Source organism: Octodon degus, unplaced genomic scaffold (assembly GCF_000260255.1).
Source record: "Octodon degus isolate 3935 unplaced genomic scaffold, OctDeg1.0 scaffold00283, whole genome shotgun sequence".
Taxonomy (NCBI): domain Eukaryota; kingdom Metazoa; phylum Chordata; class Mammalia; order Rodentia; family Octodontidae; genus Octodon; species Octodon degus.
In genome coordinates, this window is record NW_004524859.1 from 1,812,718 (window position 1) to 1,831,620 (window position 18,903).

Consider the following 18,903-nt stretch of genomic DNA (forward strand, 5'->3'; position numbering starts at 1 on the left):
GTAGGGTGAAAACAGATTCTCTGAAACTCAGTTCCTTTTCTTGGTATACAACCTCTCGAATTCTGTTGATACCCTGGAAACACATAGGATCTAAAAGGGGGAAATTTAAGTTATGGTTTCTCAGGATACTTGTCTAAATATTAAGTTTCCACAATGTTCCAGTGCTGCTATGGAAGGGAATGATAAATGAATCAAGTGAATCCACACTTGAAAATATTAACAGGTTAGTTACAGTAATATAAGTATAACTATATGACCTATATGTTAAAATCTATTTGTAGAGATTCCACAACATTATAAGTCAACATTTTAGTTTCTCCTTGTCAGTTCTTATTTGGAGACCTGATATCCAGTTCCCAGATTTGAATCTAGCTAAAACATAAGAAATTTCTTAAAATATTGTGGAAATTTCTTGGTTGGTCAAGAAATGACACAATAGACAACAATTGCCAAACGAAATCTGACATGTTAAATACTGGCAATAAGAAAACAATCTGTATGAGACAAGACCAAAGAAAGAATTAAGTATGCATGTGTCAGATAATAATATCAGCAGTACAAGTGTGAATAATAGTCAACAAAGTTTTCCATGAGGAACAGCCAGTAATTGCTTCCTATAAAGAGGAGAAGGAGACGATCAAGGGAATGTCAGACTCGGACATGTCACTAACCCATCATCTAATGTCTTGAACAGCGGTTGACATGTTAGCAGAAGGACTGGGAATGCACACACAAAATTCTACTTTTACAATTGCATAAACACACCCTTGTGCTGCTGTGAGAATGTCCAACGTCATCTGATTTTGTTGGATGAAGTGCCTCATTCCTTTTACTTCTTCATTCAGGATTGGGAGACTAACAACAGCAATGTTTAAAGCCTGGTACAGTTACTTAATCTTGTAGTTTATTCCACTCATCTCCTTGAAGCAGGGCTCCCCACTAAGAAAATCATCCCAGTCTGCCTTAAACAGGGAAGTGATTAGTAAGGGTGCTAGGAATAGCCTCTTAGACCACGCGTCATAAGGCTTTGTTCTTTCTTCAACAAGAATCTTTAGGGCTGACCAGAGAGCTCAGTGGACTAAAGTGCATGCTTAGGCAAAGCTCAGGGACTAGGATTCCATCCCACACACCACACGTAGTGCCAGCCCTGCCCCTGGGGTGCACTGAAAGAGCGATTGAGACTGGGTGTGGTGGTGCACTCCTGTAATCCCAGCGCTTGGGAGGCTGAAAGAAGGAGAACCACTGTGAGTCTGATCTGTGTGCTGAGAGCCTGTACATCCTGTACTAAATACACTAAAAAACAAAAAAGAAACTGTAGTCTTCTGTGGGTTCACAGTATTTGGATGATTACTTACACGCAGTGACACTCTCTGGTTCCCAGGATTTGAGTCAAATGTGGCGTATCCAGGAGTCCAGGTCTGCTGCCTTGACAGCTGGTGGAGTTGACAAGCCACAGTGGATGATCCTTCCCAACTATGTCCACCATCCAATTATCTTGGTGGAGGATTTCCAAAGGATATAAGGGAAATATAACTCTCAAACTGTTAAATGTCCTAAATACTGAGTTCCTGCTCTCTAAAATCAAAAATTAATTCTAAGAGAGAGAGAGATTAAGAGTAGAAAGAATTTATTGAGAAAAAGAAAGTTTCTGCCTGAAAGAGACAGAAAGGACCCCAGAAAGTGGGTCACTGGCCAGAGTTGTAGCGTTCCCAACTGACTCTGTCGTGTAGAGTGTCACTTCTCAAGGGTTTGTGTGTAAACAACTGCATCAAAAACTTGACTGAGGATTTGTCTATTTTGGAAATTCACTTCCATTTTCTACTTTAATGTGAACACACATTATTTTAGTTACTACACCTTTGTAGTATATTTGAAGCCAGATACTATTTTGTAGTATATTTGAGCCAGGAGGAAGATTTCCTCCCTCACTCATTCTGGTCAACTTGGCCTGGGCTGCATGACAGCTCTGAGATGGAGTTTTGCATAGAATTTTTAGAAGTTTTAGTAATTATGTGGAGAGTTTCCCTGGATTTTCACAGGACTCTAAAGGTATTGGCACTTGGGTAGCCACTCTGAAGGTCTGTTTCAGAAGAATATTTTTAAACAGCAATGTTGATTATTACAATGCATGGACATAAGGTGTCTTTTCACTTTGTGCTCCTCTTAATTTCTTTCTTCAATAGTTTATTATTCTAGTTGTATATATCTTCACCTTTTGTGGTGCATTTATCCTTAAATGATTTTTGTAGCTGTTGCAAATTCATTGTGTGCTTGATTTTAATTTCAGGTTATTCACTCCCGAAACATAGGAATGCTACTGACCTCTGTGTGTTGGTTTTTGTATCCTGCAATGTTGCTCAATTCACTTCTTTGCCCTAGCAGTTCTCAGTGAGGTTTTGGAGTTTTCCATCCACACCACACAACACCACCATCTAGAAACAATGACAATTTGTTTTTTGCTTTCCTGACGTGGATTCTGTTTTTCTCTTCTTCGCGTCCATGTGCTCTGCAGAAGGCTTTCCCTGCTGCGCCAGAGAAGAGGCAGAAGGGCATCTGCCTGTCTTGCTTCACATCTGAGAGAGAATACACTCAGTCAGCTCTTACTCACCACACAGCATGAGGCCGACTGTCGGTGTATTGTAAATGGCCTTCATTATAGCAAAATAGTCCATTTCTCCACACTGCATTTCAACATTTTTATCCTGAACAACTTTAGAATTTTGCCTAATTATTTTTTCATTTGTTAAAGCAACCAAATTTTTTCCTTCATTCAGTTAATGTACCAGATCATATTTATTTTCTGATATTGAACCATTCTTGAGTCCCTGAAGAGAATTCCACTTTATTATAGCCAGTAACTTTTTAAATGTCCTTTTGGATTGAATTTGCCAGGTTTTTATTTCAACCTTCTTCTTTAGAAAATGTTTTCATGGAGATACAGGATTAAAGATGGGTTTCATTGTTTGGGGCATTTTGTTGTTGTTGTTGTTTGTCCATGTCATTCTTTTTCCTGTTGTTATTTGATTTTGTTCATCATTCCCGATTGCACACTTAGTGTCGGCCTCTCCCGTTATCTGTTTACTTTTGGGTGAGGTGCACTATCAAGAAATCTCAGCTGAATACGTCAGCGCTTCATTCCCCCGTGGCTCCAGCTTCCCGTCTTCACCGATGCACATCAGCATCCTCGATGAAGCACGTCTAAGCCCTCGTGTGATGCGGCGTCCGTTCTCATATCTGCTGCTCTTCATAGTGTCGTTCCTACCTGGTATTATTTTCCAGTTTTGCTTGCACATACTAAGAGCTCTAATGTGTTTATGATTAAAATATGTATATAACTTTGCAAATCATTTTGCTATCTTAAACCTCAACTCTCATATGGTGAATAATTTTGAAAATCTCTTCCGGTCAACTTTTCTCACATCAAGTGTATCTGGGGACCGAATCCCTCCACACCTCCCTTTTCTGCCGGGGTGCAATTTATCATGAACTGATGGGCACTTGCGTGTGTCTGCGTGTCTGTGTCAGTGCGCTTACTGACCACTTTGCGTGCCTGAGCAGGTGGAGGGTGGGACAGGTGACACAGACGTAGATGGATACACGTACTGTACTTTATCAGAGCGAATTTTAGCATCTAGCGTGTGCAAACTTTTCTCTTATGAAATCTAAGGTTTAAATTTCTCGCCTCCTCTAAACATACAGCATTTTTGGTTTTCAAATTACTTGAGCAGTAATTCCCTATGAGCAGAACTTCTCACTTTATTTGTGCCAAATACAGCAGTTTACAACTTGAGCAGAGTGGACGTGCCGTGCATTTGAACTGTCGCTCCCCCGAGCGTTCTGCCCGCAGGAGAAGCCAGAGCGGGGTTGCGCTGCGTGATCGCGCCTCTGCTGCAGTAGAAAATTGCTTACGTGGTCGCTTTGATGAACCTGAGCCTCGAGGAGGTGAAAGTACAACCTAGTATCAAAGCCGTGTCTTATTTTCTCCATCCTTAAAAATCTTTACCAAAAATTGCAGCATTTAAGAACACATTTTCTAAGAATCCACTTTAGTTAGGTGTCAAATAACTCCATTCATTTTGGGAATTTCAACACATAGGGTCTTTTTCCATAAACATTTATCCTGTTTTTAGGAAACAAATCATCTTGTTATGTTTACTGCACGGTAATTGGCGAATATTCCCCCTGGAACGACTCCTATGGGCTTCCCACCCACTGGGAAAGTGAACATGAACAATCTAAATAATCCATTCATCACAGCTAAACTCAAATTTGCTGCTCCATAATAAGAGAAATATTAAGATCATTTGGGGAATATTGGACAGAGCTAAGATGTTAAGTTCAAATTTTTTCATATTACACTTTTTCATTTTTAAACACAGTGTATAAATCTCTTTAATAGTGCTTAAACAATACACAAATGACTGCATTCATCAATTTATGTTTCATGCAAATATCTCTATAAATATATAAAATTAATAGTTTCTAGTAAAGAAACAAAATAGAAAATATTCATTTTATATTTGTGAAAATGAATAAAGATTTATATGGTTAATATGCTTTTGTTTTCCAAATTCAATGAAACATTCTAGTTCAAACTACAAACAATCAGGAATTCACAAGAAGACAAGAGCACACTCACTCTGTTAACACTCAGAAAGGAATGTTTTGCTGTGAAAACAAAGACAATCACTATTTCTCATAGCAGGCATATAATCTAGCGTATGATTTAAAGCACTGTGTACTTTTAATCGTACTCTAGTCAATATTTTTTTCAAAAGTCCATTCATATTAAGAATTGTGAAAAGTTTCTACATGTCAAAAGAAATCACCAACAAAGTAAAAAGAAACCCCACAAATGGGGGGGGGGAATTAGAGCAGAATGTCCTTCAGACAGAGGACGCCTATCTAGAACACATAGGACATCAGGCCGCCAAATTCAAAGACGCAGTCCAAAAAGGGCCATCTGAGATGAATATACACTTCACAGATGAAGAGATACAAATGGCCAGTAAATACAAAAAGAAAGGTTCAGCATCCTTGGTCACTCAAGAGGGGCAGTGACGGGATACCGCCCTAATCCAGGGAGAGTGGCCGTCATCAGGAGGCCCACCGATGACAAATTCTGGATTGGCTGCGTAGGAGAAGGAACGCTTCTCCACTGCTGGTGGAAGTGCAGGCTGGAACATCCACCGTGAAAGCCAGTATGAAGGTCTCTCAGAATCCTAGGATCGGAGGACCCAGTCAACCCAGATATTCTCCTCCTAAATATTTTTCCAAAAGGACTGAAATCATCGCACCACAGCGATATATGTGCACCCATGTCTATAGCCGCTCTTATGGTTTGTGTCTAGTTGTCCCTCCAAAGCCTCATGCAGTCATGGGGTGGCTTCTAGAATTCGTGATTGATTCATGATCCAAGGCTGGGATTGTGGGTCTGTGTACTGCTGGAGTTGTCGGTGTGAGTGCTGCACCGAGCCTGGGGCACACAGCCTGAGAGCAACATAAGGGAGATGGACTCGCCCTCTGTAGCCGCTGTTGCCGCTGCTCCTGCCCTTTTGCTCTTACTGTTCTGCCATTTTTCACCGCCATGAATTGCTGCCCCCTGCCACGGGCCCGTCTGCACTGGAGCCAGCTGAGCGTGGACTGACACCTCCACAAACGTGAGTTAAATAAACCTTTCCTTTCTTAATTTTGGGTGTCAAGTATTTTTGTTCAAGCAACAAGAGAAACAGAGATAGCAGTGCAATTTGTCATAGGAAACAATACATATGCCCATCAACTGAGGGGTGGATAAAAAACACATAGTATTTTTATACAATGGAGTATTATTCAGCTATAAAGAAGATTATTTCAAGGCTTTGGTAGATAAATGCATGCAGCTAGAGACTATCTTAGTAAGTGAAATAAATCATATAAATCACCTCAACATGTGCAAGCATTGTATTATCTTGGTACTGTAAGAACATGAAAGAGTAATTGAAATCTGAAAGGTACAAAAGATAGTGGGAAAGGAAAAGAATTTGTTCAAAGGGAAGGGGACCCTGAGATGAGGAAAACGACAAATGAATGAAGGGAAAAAATCTATTTAGGCAGATTCGCAGAAAAGTTTTAATAGTTGTACTGTTGACTTCTGCTGGTCTATTGAAAGAAGTAGTCAATGCTTAATGATTTTTTCTTTTTATTGTTTATTTTTTCTTTTAAATTTCTTACAACCTTTATGTTTTTTTTTTCTTTAAACCAATCTTGCATGTTTATATTTGGTAGCCTGAACAACTAACTTGAAGATAAAATCATGCAATAAAGCAGCCATTGTTGACTTCTTATTGCTTTGTATAGTGAAATTTTGTATCGTTTCTAATGCCCTTTTCTTCTGTCACTATTTTATATTTTTAAAAAAATAAAAACAATTAAAAGATAAATTTAACTATTTAAAAGAATTTAACTATTCTTTAAAAATAAAGAATCCCTGGCTGGGGTGAGGCTTGGGTGCACAGCTTGCAAAATGAAGCCCCGGACAGCCAAGAGCAGCGTGACACACTGAACCTCCAGCCGCCACGGGACCTGGAGGGCTCAAGCCTGTCTCTGCTACTTGTTAATCTTGTAAGTAGCTACAAAAGTGCAATGAATTAGTGTGCAAGAAGGTCCACTTCTATTGCAAAGCCTTCATAGCTGTAATAGTCTTTCTCTACCTTTATAAACTTAGTGCTCCAATGTTGAACCTAAATATTTGAAATTTTCTGCCTATTCTCATGGTGTTTGAGCATTTTGATTTTAACAATTGACGCTATAGTATTACATTGCTCAGGAATCAGAGTCATTGTCCCAGAGTCCCAGGGTCATATATGTGGGTCCTTTCAGCATGTGCTCTGACTGACTGAACCACTTTGTCATCATTCAGTAGGAATGCCAGTCTCCAGAACAACTTAGCTGAATTCCCCAGCCTTAGAGTTTTACTATTCAACTTACATAAAGTACAATTAATCCCCCTGTACTATAACAAGTAGAACTGTGGTAATGCCTGTGTTTTTGATGTCAACAAAAGACACAAGGTTTCCTTTTTGTTAAAATATAATTCAAAAATATAGAAAAGGTGTAGAGAAAGCAATCATTATGAAAATAATTCACTTAGAACTTTTTGGATTTAATTCCATTAGGATCATATTTGTGTAGCAATACTCACAAAATATATATTTTATGTAGAAAAAAAGTTTAGTAATTAACTCAAGTTTCTAGTCACATGATTTTTAATAATTGTGTAATGGTATTAATTTTGTGCTTTAATATCTGATAATTTTAGATAAAAACATGTGATGATACCATTTCAGGTATAAGAGCATTATAGATGTTTAACCCAAACTGATGTGTGCATTCAGTTGGGCTGCATGCTTACCTGGTTCACCTGGCTGTACACCACGCTTCCTCTCCTGTGCCAGGCTCTTACGTGCTGGCGTAGTCACCCTGATTGCTTGCACGTCCTACACTGCCAAGAAATAAATATGAGGGGATCGTCATATCTTTCCGCTCACAGTTCTGCTCACTGTGTGTTATTTTCATAGTACCCTGAACAGTAACCTTCTGCAAATCTTCAAGTCTGTTGCAAGAGACTTCAACGGGAAGAGACCACTGGGGAGACTGCGCTGATTCTCACGGGCTTCTCAGGCACTACTGGGCTGCAGACCCTTCTCTTTTGCTTGTTTCTAACAACGTAGCCTTCCCTCTCCGTGGAAATGTAGGGCAGATTTGCCTGGCCACCGAGGACTCCCAGCCACACGCCCCGGTGTGCTGTCTCCTCAGTGCAGCGTCTTCTGCGGATGCCTGCTGTTCCCCAGGTAGCATCCCAAAAATGGCAGTAGGTTTTGTGACCCAAGATAAAACGATCTCATTCTATGGATGTGGACACAATCCTTTCTTACTGCTACTTTTGGGATCGCAGAATGCCTGCCCTCAGCGACAACGGCGTATGATCTCTACGTGGCCATCTGCAGCCCGCTCCTGTGTTCTGCGAGGATGTCACCCAGGGTCTGTGGGGCTCTCATCCCTGCTTCCTTCCTCAGGGAGTTCCGTATGCTGTCGTACAGGCAGTGGCTCCTTCCAGCCTGCCCTCTGTGGGTCCAGGGAAATCGGGCGCATCTTTTCTGATGCTTGTGCTCTTCTCCATGGTTCTGACACTCCTTTTCCTAAGCTTCGACTCTTCCTCTTCGTGAGCACCCGGGAGGTGGTCGCGATCCTGACCGTCCTGATGTCCTGTGGCTCCTCTTGCCAGCCATTCTGAGGATGTTCTCTGCTGAAGAGGAGCGAACACTGCGCTCCACATGTGGCTGTCACCTAACTGGAGCGACCGGTGATCACGGGACAGTCCTCATGTACGTGAGACCGAGTTCCGGCTACGCCGTGGAGCGCGACCCGGTGGTGTCCACGTCCTACACCGTGTCATTCCAGCGCTGAATCCCGTCATCCACAGCCTAAGGAACAAGGATGTGAAAAAGGTTTTCAGGAAAATCTGTGCAAGGATAAAATGACTTCGTAATACCAAGCGTTAAATTTTATAAATCTCAGTGATTCTTCACATATCTAACTTATCACAGATCTGATGGGGCCATTTGGACTAAGTTCATTAGTTCCTTTTGATTCTTTTGCACACAATTTTAATTTAATTTAATTTAAATAGTACACATTTGGAGCACAGGGTGCTAACACTCAACCTAGGGAGTAGGCACGTGTACTTAACGCATCTTTGTTGATTCTTTATTGCCCTTTACATCCTCGCCCACCTTAATTTTATACCTATTTATTTATTTATTTATTTGTATTTTAGGTTGGGGCCTACAGGGTGTTCAGGGTCTCACTACTAGATCAGACTCGAAGTGATCCACATGTTTACAGCCTCCCAAAAGCTGGGACTACAGGTGCGCGCCACCACGCCCAGTCTCAGTCGCCCTCTGAGCGCACTCCAGGGTGGGGCCGGCAAGGCAGGCCTGGGGATCAAACCCCCGGCCCCTACGCCTGCTTGCAGGCACTTTAATCTGCGGAGCTATTCGGCCAGCCCCATATTTACATTTATTAGAGGCAAAATAAAATGTGACTTCTTGTGCTTCTAGATGTTACTGATTTAAATTGGTTACTCATGCCTAATCATTAATTTTTCTTTCTTACTATTGAGCATTTTAAAATAAAGATTGTATTCAGTGGTCTACACAATTTTATACATGTAAAATATTCTTTTCTTATTAAATATGTGCACACACGCATGCACCTGTGCACATGTGCGCACACGTGTCATTACTGACTCTGTTAGTGTAAGACAGAGACAGAAGAAACAGTAGATTGCGTATTTTTTTCCTTTTTTCTTTCTTTAGGACGGGGCTTGCTTTGCTTTGCTTTGTTTTGTTTTTTGAAACAAAGTCTCACTAGACAGCCCAGGCTGGCCTTGAACTCACAGCTACCCTCCTGCTCCAGCCTCCCAAGTGCTGGACTTACGGCCTGTGTCACCGCTCCCCGCCAGCTGCATGTTTTGGGACAGAAATTGATTTTTTCCCTGTTCTGAAATGAAGATGTCCAAAACCAGAATGCTCACTGGGGTGATTTCTTTTGACCACCATCTGTGGTTTTGATTCTCACCTCTCTTAGTTTCTGTAGTCATGTGGTCTTTCCTCGGCATGTGTCGGTTGTCCAAATCTCTATTTCTTATAAGGACATCAGGCATATTTGATTAGAGCTCACACAGTACTCTGCATTTCAGAGGGAATGTTTTCTGAGTACAGACACATGCTGAACTGCTTGGTTGTTTAGATTTCAACATATAAGTACATGTATGTGTGCACACACATCACATGTGCACCTGCATAGATGTGTACACCATTGCACAGATGTATACATACATGTGTTTTTCTGAATGTATAATGTTTTCACCTCTGCGAAAGTTAAATTGTATCATTCCCCATAACGTATGCATATGCAGTTATGCATAATGTGTATTTGATAAGCCTGGTGAATTATCACCTATTCAATAATAAAATTCGAGATTCCTTAAGCATAGACTGCTTTGCACGGCGTCCTCATACTCCGACTCCAGTTCAGTGTTGAGGTCTACACATTTGCTGCAATCAGAGTCCAGCCCGTGACTCAGAAAATCCAGCTCCTGGGCAGCGCTGCTGGGCTGGTTTCGCCCTCACCTGCAACGTCACCAAGCCAATGGGTAATAGCCCAATATTTAGTTTCTCCCTAAAAGACAAGACCTCGTCAGTAACATTTGTCAGAATCACACTTCAGCTCTGTGAAAGGGAAAGAAACTGGGCAAAGGGAAGGAACAACTGGGCAAAGGGAAAGGAGAAAGGCAAGGACAGAAGGGAAAATAGGTATCGGAGAGCTTGGATCATTGTACTGATGATGTTTAATTTTTCTTCTCTCTCCTGTATAATTTTCTGACCAATCTTACATGCTTCTATCGGGCAATCTGAACAACTAATTTGAAGACAACAATATGCAATTAACAACCACTGTTGAATTCGTATCATTCCATTTAGTGAAATTCTGAATCATTTCTAATCTCATTTGTACTATGCTTTGTATTATCTTTAAATTTTTCTAAATTAAAAATTAATGAAAGCACTGACCGGAGAGTTACGCACACGTCACAGGATGGCAGCGCGGCCTCCAGTCCCACGTCCCGCAGCGATCACTCTGGTTCTGCTTTGAAGGCTCTGGCCAGCGATCTTCTGAAAATTCCTTCCTCCAAATGTCGAGGTTCAATGCTGGCAGCTGATAGTCATCATCTACATACACTAGACCTGCTAATACCGACTACTCGTGTGTGTGCACTCCAGTGTGTGTGTGTACGTGTGTGTGTGTGTGTGTGTGTGTGTGTGTGCATATTTCTAAACTTATACTTAAGCATGGAACATATCCTTAACAACAACTGGAATCACAAAGTTTGATATACTTGCACATTGCATTTTTAATGAATGCATAATGACAATAATCACAAACACAGCAAAAGAAATAACCCACAAGCTAGAGAAAATAGATAATTATGTAGTGACAGAATCAATAACAGATCTAAAATCCATAGAAAAAATAAAAATATATAACGATGCTGTTAACACAAGCCATACCATTAAAGGCTACTGCATTACCTCAGTTAATGAAATTTATTTTAAAATGAGAGAATGCAGAAAGCTGGCACTGGAGGAAGCTCTTCAAGAGAGCCAAGGTCTCCCCGTTTAGAATTAGTTGAAGCACAAACCTGCTGACTTTTTAAGCAGCTAAGGAAGTCAACTGACAGATCCCAGAGCCTGGGAGAGGGTTAAAATGCTGAAGCCAAAAGGCAAGGGTGGTCTGCCTTTCCCTGCCCCCAACTTGAAATGTGTGCAAAGAAGAAGGGATGGAGAGCAGCCTTTATGTTAAAGACCCAGCGCCAAGCACAACACAGTGAATCGTTTGGGTAGAAAGAGCCCCAACCCCCACCTGAATGTCTGTGCACACTGAGTCCCTGGATCCGCATGATGCATGTCCCACAGAGCTTGCCTTTGCCACCTTCCCCAACCTCAGCAGCAGAGCAAGGCAGGAGACTACCCACTGGGGAGCTGAGTGGAAAAGCCAGCGTGAGAACTGTCCCCAAGCTCAGTTCCAGGCCTATTGAGAACAAGAACGAGGAAGAAAATGAAGCACCCTGGACCCAGAGCCTAGAGATCAAGCCTCCAGGGGATCGCTGCCATGAGCAGAGCCCTACATGGGGTGGGACAGACTCACACTGTGCTTGCATTAGTTTCAGGCTTAGAGTGGGATGGGGACCCTTACCCAACACTTTCTTGCAGGAAGTATTAGTTGGAGCTCTCTCTCTCTCTCTCTCTCTCTCTCTCTCTCTTTCTGTTTGTCTTTATCTCAGTGGAGAGCTTAGCCAGCCTCAGGCTGCTGTTTGTAAACACAGGTTATGAAGCTGCCCAGACACTATGCAGACAAGAGGCTCTCAGGGACAGTAGCACGCCTTGGCATCCACCAGGAACACCTGAATAGGCTACTGAGACACTGACTGTGAACTGCCCTGACCAAGCTGGACCCAGTCCATCTCTGACCTTGGTGACCGGTGACTGCCTCCACCAACACTCACCTAACTGGGGCAGCATTCAGCTACAGCAGGACTGAGAAGTCCTGAGAATGACACTTTGACGTCACCCTCAACAGGGGGATGATGCAGACCCCCCAGTGCCATCTGGAGGAACCATTCTTTGTTCCGGCGAAGTCACCCAGCTGCCATGCGGGGGCCTCCCCTGGGGCCACTCCCCTGTGGCTGGCTACCGTGACCTGCCAGCATGGTAGAAATCAGCCACACGGGGGTCTTCAGCTCTCCCCACACTGTCCTGGTGCTGACAGGCGTGACATAGACTAGTGTTCTCGGTAGCTGCAGCCAAGAACCTGGAGCCTGAGGATGATTCCCAAGTGAGTGTTGGGTCCAGCGGTAGGCAGAACCCTGCTCAAGTGATTTCAGGTGTAGGATAACCTAACCTAACCAGAAAGAAATGTTTCTGGGTGTTCTACCCTTTTTAGAAAATTTCCCACTTCATACAGCAAACCAACCGCAGAGTGGTGGAAATCTGGGCTTGAGTCACATTCCAGTACTGAAAAGGGACACCAAGCGCAAACGCGTCAGGGACACTAGAGTTATGTAACTGGAAATGGCCACATGAACAATAAAAAAGAGCTGACTATCTCGATTTTTCTGGAAAGATAAGCACAAACCTACCTAACAAAGATTAAGGAAGAAAGTCATCATCCAGTGACCCAGCAACATCACTTGCCAAAATCATGAAGTTTCCAGCAATGACACCTTGCTCAGTGGTGGAAATGCAGTTCTCTGCATGGAGAAGTCATCAGTATGGAAGAAGTCCACGGTGGGAAATGTGACAGCAGTGTTCTAAGTCCCCAGCAGGCTTCAGGGACACACAAAGAAATGATCCAACACACTAACAGGTACTTAACAGAGAGATGGAAGCAATTTTCAAAACTGAAAAATAAAATACTTGAGCTTAAAAATACACTAAATGAGAGTTGGCCAAATAGCTCAGCAGATTTAAGTGCCTGCAAGAAGGGGCCAAGGGTTCGATCCCTGGGCCTGCCCTGCCGGCCCCAACCCCGGGGAGCACTAACACAGCAATTGAGACTGGGCATGGTGGTGCGTGCCTGTAATCACAGCTCTTGGGAGGCTGTAAACAGGCAGATTATTACAAGTATGATCTAGTAGTGAGCCCCTGAGCTACCTGTAGACCCTTCCCTTAAAAAGAATACAAAAAAATACACTATATGAAAAGAAAATTGTTGAGCAATGAGTCAATAGTAAGGCAGGTCATTAAAATCTTAGAATCAAGCAACTCAAAACATCTTCTATTATAAGATACATATTTGAAGGAGGAAAGAAAAAAAGGATTAAAAATTTGTGAAGAAAGTTTACAAGAAATGTGGGCATTATATTATTTCAAGCTAAGCTTCACAGTTACATCAATAAAACCATCACATCTTGGTGTACACACAAGTACATAGTCCAGTGGGAAACAGGAGAGAACCTAGACAATCTGTGGAACCTATTCTCAATGGACAAAGTCGAAGAAATACTCCTCATCAATATAGCTGACCCAGATACTACTGTCCAGAATATGTAAGGAATCCCTTAAAGCCAACAGCCAAAAAACCAATAACCTAATTTAGAAATCAGCAATAGATCTAAATAGATCTTCACCAAAGAACATGTCTCATTACAAAGCAGTGTGACAGATCACTGGTTGTGTCAACCTGAGTAAGAGACCCCCACCGAAATTGCATAATTGTAGTTCTGTGTGTGGCTCAAGGGATTTACTGAAGACAGAAGACTCACTCTGGGTGTGAGCGGCACCAGCCAAGACACTTGCCAGCTGGATGGGAACAGGAAAAAGAAGAAAGAAGGCCTCTTCCACCTCTTCAGAGGAGACCTCGGGCGTCGTCTCCTGACTTCCAGCGCAAACCCCTCAGCCTCCTTATACTGACTCCCGGGGGACATCCAGCGAGCACCAGGCCTTTCACTGACCCTTTTGGATCTCCAGTGTGCAGACAGTGCATTTGCACTTTTCCACACCCAACTGTGTGGCCGGTCATTGTAAGCCTGCCTTGCAAATCTCTGTGTAATGATGTATCTTATAGGAAATCTTTCTCTAGGGAGAGGTGATTGATACATGAGATGCATAAACACAGTTCAATGTCACTAACTTCCCTGATGAAGGAAAAGCAAACCAAACCCACACTGAGGTATCAGCTCATGAGAATGGGCGTTGATATTACCAAAAAGACAAGAGGCGACCAGGGCTACCAGGGGAGTATCCAAAAGGGAGTTTCTGCACACTGCTCGCAACAATGCAGATTAGTATATTCTGCACATAAATAGGAAGAGGTCCTTCGAAAACTAAAATTACAGCAAGATTTCAAGTTGCAGCTTTAATTCCTTCCATGATTCTGGCCACAACCCGAATTGTTCAGAAAACGCATCAAATTTCCCCAAAAGGGTCTATGTAAAGGCTAACGCATTCTGACCCTCAGGAACATAGACAAAAAAGGATCTACCCTAAGGCCCACGAAAATGCCCACAAACTGATTTTGGCTGTGAAATGAATCGAATCTTCTCACAAAGTCCAATGGAAATAGGATTCATCTGTTCTGAACCATTTGTATATTTTAACCACAAAGTATGAAACAAAGTACTGTACTGTACAGTAAGAAGAGAGAGAAGACTAGCCTAGCTTGAGGGGGCTGCTGCATGGGGGACAGGAAGGAGGGTGGGGAGGAGGTTGTTCTTGGAGGGAGAGTCCCCCTGCATGGGATGTGGGGAGATCTCTTTCAGGGCTTCCTCTCTTTTCTATCCCTTACACACTGTCACAATTTTAATGAAAATACCTGTTTTCTCCTACTCTCCATGCCCTCCAGAAATGAGAAATCACATTATTTTTCATTGGAGTCAACACTCTGTTCCTTGCAGTGTCAACATCGAGGTGTTGCTTCTCGGAGAAACCCATTTTCCATGATAGATTTGGTCACATCACCGCCTCCCTCCTCCCTGCCTTCCTCTTTCTCGGTGGAAGCTCTTCATCAAGCGCCCTCTGCTGCTCTCTCCTGAGTGCAGCAAGGTCTCCCGCAGCAGCTGCTCCTTGTGGTCCTCAGCGAGCTCCTCTGTGTCTGCACCGTCGGTGACCAGACCCATACTCTTGCCCATGGACACAATCTCCTCCATTACCTGTGAACTGTGCCCTTCAGAGTCATGATCAGTGACACACTCTGGCCACAGTTTTCTCCAGCCTGACTTTAAAGATCAGTATGTAACACCCATCCAAGCTGTGTCAGTGAGGTTGATGCAGTGGGGCACATTCAAATGTGTCTTCCAGAGCTCTGTCAGAGCCAAGGACGTTTCTGCAGTGACATGAAACCACCTGGTGAAGAGCGTTCGTGTACAGCTTCTTGAAGCTCAAGCTCACTTTCTGGTACAGGGGCTGCAGGAGAGCTGTCACACTCAGGATCTGAACATGTACTCTACAAGAAACTTGACCCTTGTAATGTCATAGTGAATGTCCAGACCAGCCACCAAGGCTGAAAGGTATGCCACGGCACCGTCCATCAGGAGAAGGTAGCACCTCTCAGGCAGTGGGCTGTCCTAAAGGCGTTTCCTGACAGTGGGTGTGAACACACATGCAGTTACTCCATGAGCAATGCTGGTGGCCCCCACAGGGTGGGGCACTTTCCTAGTGAAGGCACTTTTTGAGTAACGAACCTAATTAACAACCACAAATCAATTTCACACATGCTTGGTCACCTGGTCTTCAACACAAAGGAGGCAAGAAGATTCACTTCCACCAATGATATTGGTAAAACAATATGAATAAGCAACAAAATAAAATGAGAACCTCCACTTGTACCACATAGAAAAATCATCTCAGAATGGACACAAGATGGAAACAAATCCTAACTGCAAAGCCCTAGAACAAATCTTAAAGGAAAAGATGCAGGGCTTTGGGATTCAGTACTTTGAGCTTGGCAATGACTCTTCAGGTGTGGCACTAAAGCCAAGAACCCATATTAGAAGAGGGAGATCAGATCAAATGAAATAATCATGCACAACAAAAAGAAAAATGAAGCATTGACACCCAGCACTGTATGTCGTGCTGGCCCTGGAACCACAAGCGTACTGATCTGGCCACTAAAACTGAGCAGGGTGGCACACACCCATAATCCCAGCCCTGGGGAGGATGACACTTTCACTACAAGTCCGAGGTGTGTAGTGAAACCCTTAATCCAATAAATTAATTAATTAATCTTAAAAAAGAAAAATGAAGGAGTGAAAAGGCAAACTACAAAACAGAAGATAATATTTGTAAACTGGCGCCAGGGATATATCTCAGGAACATAGTGTCTTCCTGGCAAGTGTGAGCTTGTGAGCTCAACTCCAGTACAAAAAAAAATATTGTGAACTGCAGATCTAGCATAGATGAATAATGAAAGTATATAAGAAATCTTTGAAACTGAATAGCAACCTATATCTAGTTTATAAGTATGCAAGTGACTTGAATTTGCTTTTCTTAAATGAAAAATTGGTCAACAAAATTATAAATGACATATTCCACGTCACTGTCCATCAGAGAAATGCAAATCTGAAGTAGTTCAAACGCCGTGATATGACAGTGAAAGCAAGCACTAAAAAAAAAAAATGTAAAAATTAAAATTTCAAACATAGTTAAGACACAGTCTGAAGTACACTACTCAGTAAATGGCAACAAATTAGGCCTTATTCCCGCACATTTGCTTGTTAAATTATGAAGGAAATCATTATGCTACTACCTTGGGTCTGCAGGTAATTGAAGCCTCCTCCCCGAGGTACATCCCTCGGCTTCATCAACAGGCAAGTAGCTGGATCAAAAACATCCTCACGCAGACACCTTCCCAGAGCAATCACAGCTGCTTGGCCAAGCCCTGGGTAAGAGAACACCGCAGATGAATTAAAGTACATGTGTTCTGGTGGGACTCAAAATTATGAGGATGTCCATGTTACTTTTAGAAACTATTTTGCTCGTGAAAGCCATGTTCTGTTCTAAATACCTCTTGCCTGTTGCAAATGTGAATGATATTCAGGCTTAAGCAAACACTTGTTGGAAAGAAATTTAAAATATTTAATCTATAGTTGTATAAGTAAGGGTACTATTTATGAAGTTGTTTAATTTTGATGGCTGATGAGTGTCATTCAAAGTAAGACCAAGTCATGAAATCTATCAAGAGAGGGGATGAAGTATTTGACATATTCAACCATCTGGGATCTTATATTTTGATATTACAAGAAAACTATCAAAAATCACTTAAAATATGTATCAGTGATGTCAACCGCTTAATATAATTATTTGCTCATATTCCTCAAGGTTGAGTTATGTAACAGTCTCCAAACACATCAAGGCTCATGATTTGCTTCAGTTCCTTGGGGGAACCATGAAGCCACAGTACATTAAAGACGGAGAAGTGGCAAGAGTATAAGATGGTATAAGGAAGACTCGGACTCCAGTCTTGACTCTGTGATGATGATGATGATGATTATTATTATTATTATTATTATTATATTTGATTATTGTTTGTGGTTTTGGAGACACATCCCCACTGTGGAGTCCAGGATGGCCTTGAGCTTGCTATATAGCTCAGGCTGGCCTTGAATGCACGGCAATCCTTCTGCCTCAGCCTCCAAGTGCTGAGGTTACAGGAACGTACCACCATGCCCAGCTGGATTCTGAAATTTTTAGCTAAGGGAGTTTCTGCAAACGTGAAACAACATAATATACACAAAATCTATTCCTGCAGTAAATTTTCAATAAGTAGCTATCATTATTTCTCTTCTCATTGGCAAATTCAGAGTTTCATCATAAAATTGAAGATAGTTGGACTTTTTAGTCCTTCCATTCAGGTGGAAATTATAGATCTGCTTTACTTTATTTTTTTCCATAATTTTATTGAGAAATAAATAGCAATGAGACAGTTTCAAATCAAATGGGCAGGACAGTTCCAATAATTAACACGTTGCACACTGCCTTCCTAGTGGTTATTTGTTGTACAAGATGCAGACATGATATCCTATTTACAAACACTATTAGACCAAATCCCTCTATTCCTTGAATTAAAAGAATGTAGCTATATATATCTATCCTAACCATTTTGAATACACAGATAAAAAAATAGTCATTCATCTATATCCCCTTTTTTTGTTTAGTACCATCATTTAAATATTATAGGTGTGTGAACTCAGCAAAATATTCCAAAATAGTCCAGTAGTCCATAATAGTAATTGATCTTCCACTTGACTGGCAATGTCAGGAGTTGTTGACCTGAGTCCCCTACAGCTCAACATAACAATATAGCTTTATTTCTTATACTTTGTTTTTATACTTTTTCTGCTGGATAGTTAAGACCAAGGTAAAGCAGGACCTATGCAACAAGAGTTGTAGCTTTTGGGTCTGATAAGGTCAGTCAAACCCCCTGAGGGCTTATACTGAGACCCTTTACCTCAGATTGTAGATCCTTTGTCAGTGACAGCCATGTGGATGAGTCACGGCCATTGCTTGGCCAATGTGCTCTCTGTGAAAGCCTGACAGAATGTTTTCTCTCCATGTTACTCTCCTTAGGCACACTACATCTTCGATCACTTTCCTTTTTTGCCCCATAATCTCCTTGATCAGAAAATTATGGACACAACTGAGTTACATGATGTTATAGTACAAGTTCTCATATGTCCTGAGTCTGCTTTACTTTAGAAATTGATCTTTTAAAGGGCCGGCCAAATAGCTCAGGGGATTAAAGTGCCTGTGGGCCTGAAGTGCCGGCCTCACCCCTGGGGCATGCTGAGACAGCAATTAAGACTGG

General features: G+C 42.1%; 1 pseudogene; it reads left to right on the plus strand.

Moving 5' to 3' along the window:
- Positions 1 to 3,168: 3,168 nt before the first annotated feature.
- Positions 3,169 to 18,903, plus strand: part of LOC111814252 — an 18,281-nt pseudogene continuing 2,546 nt past the window's right edge.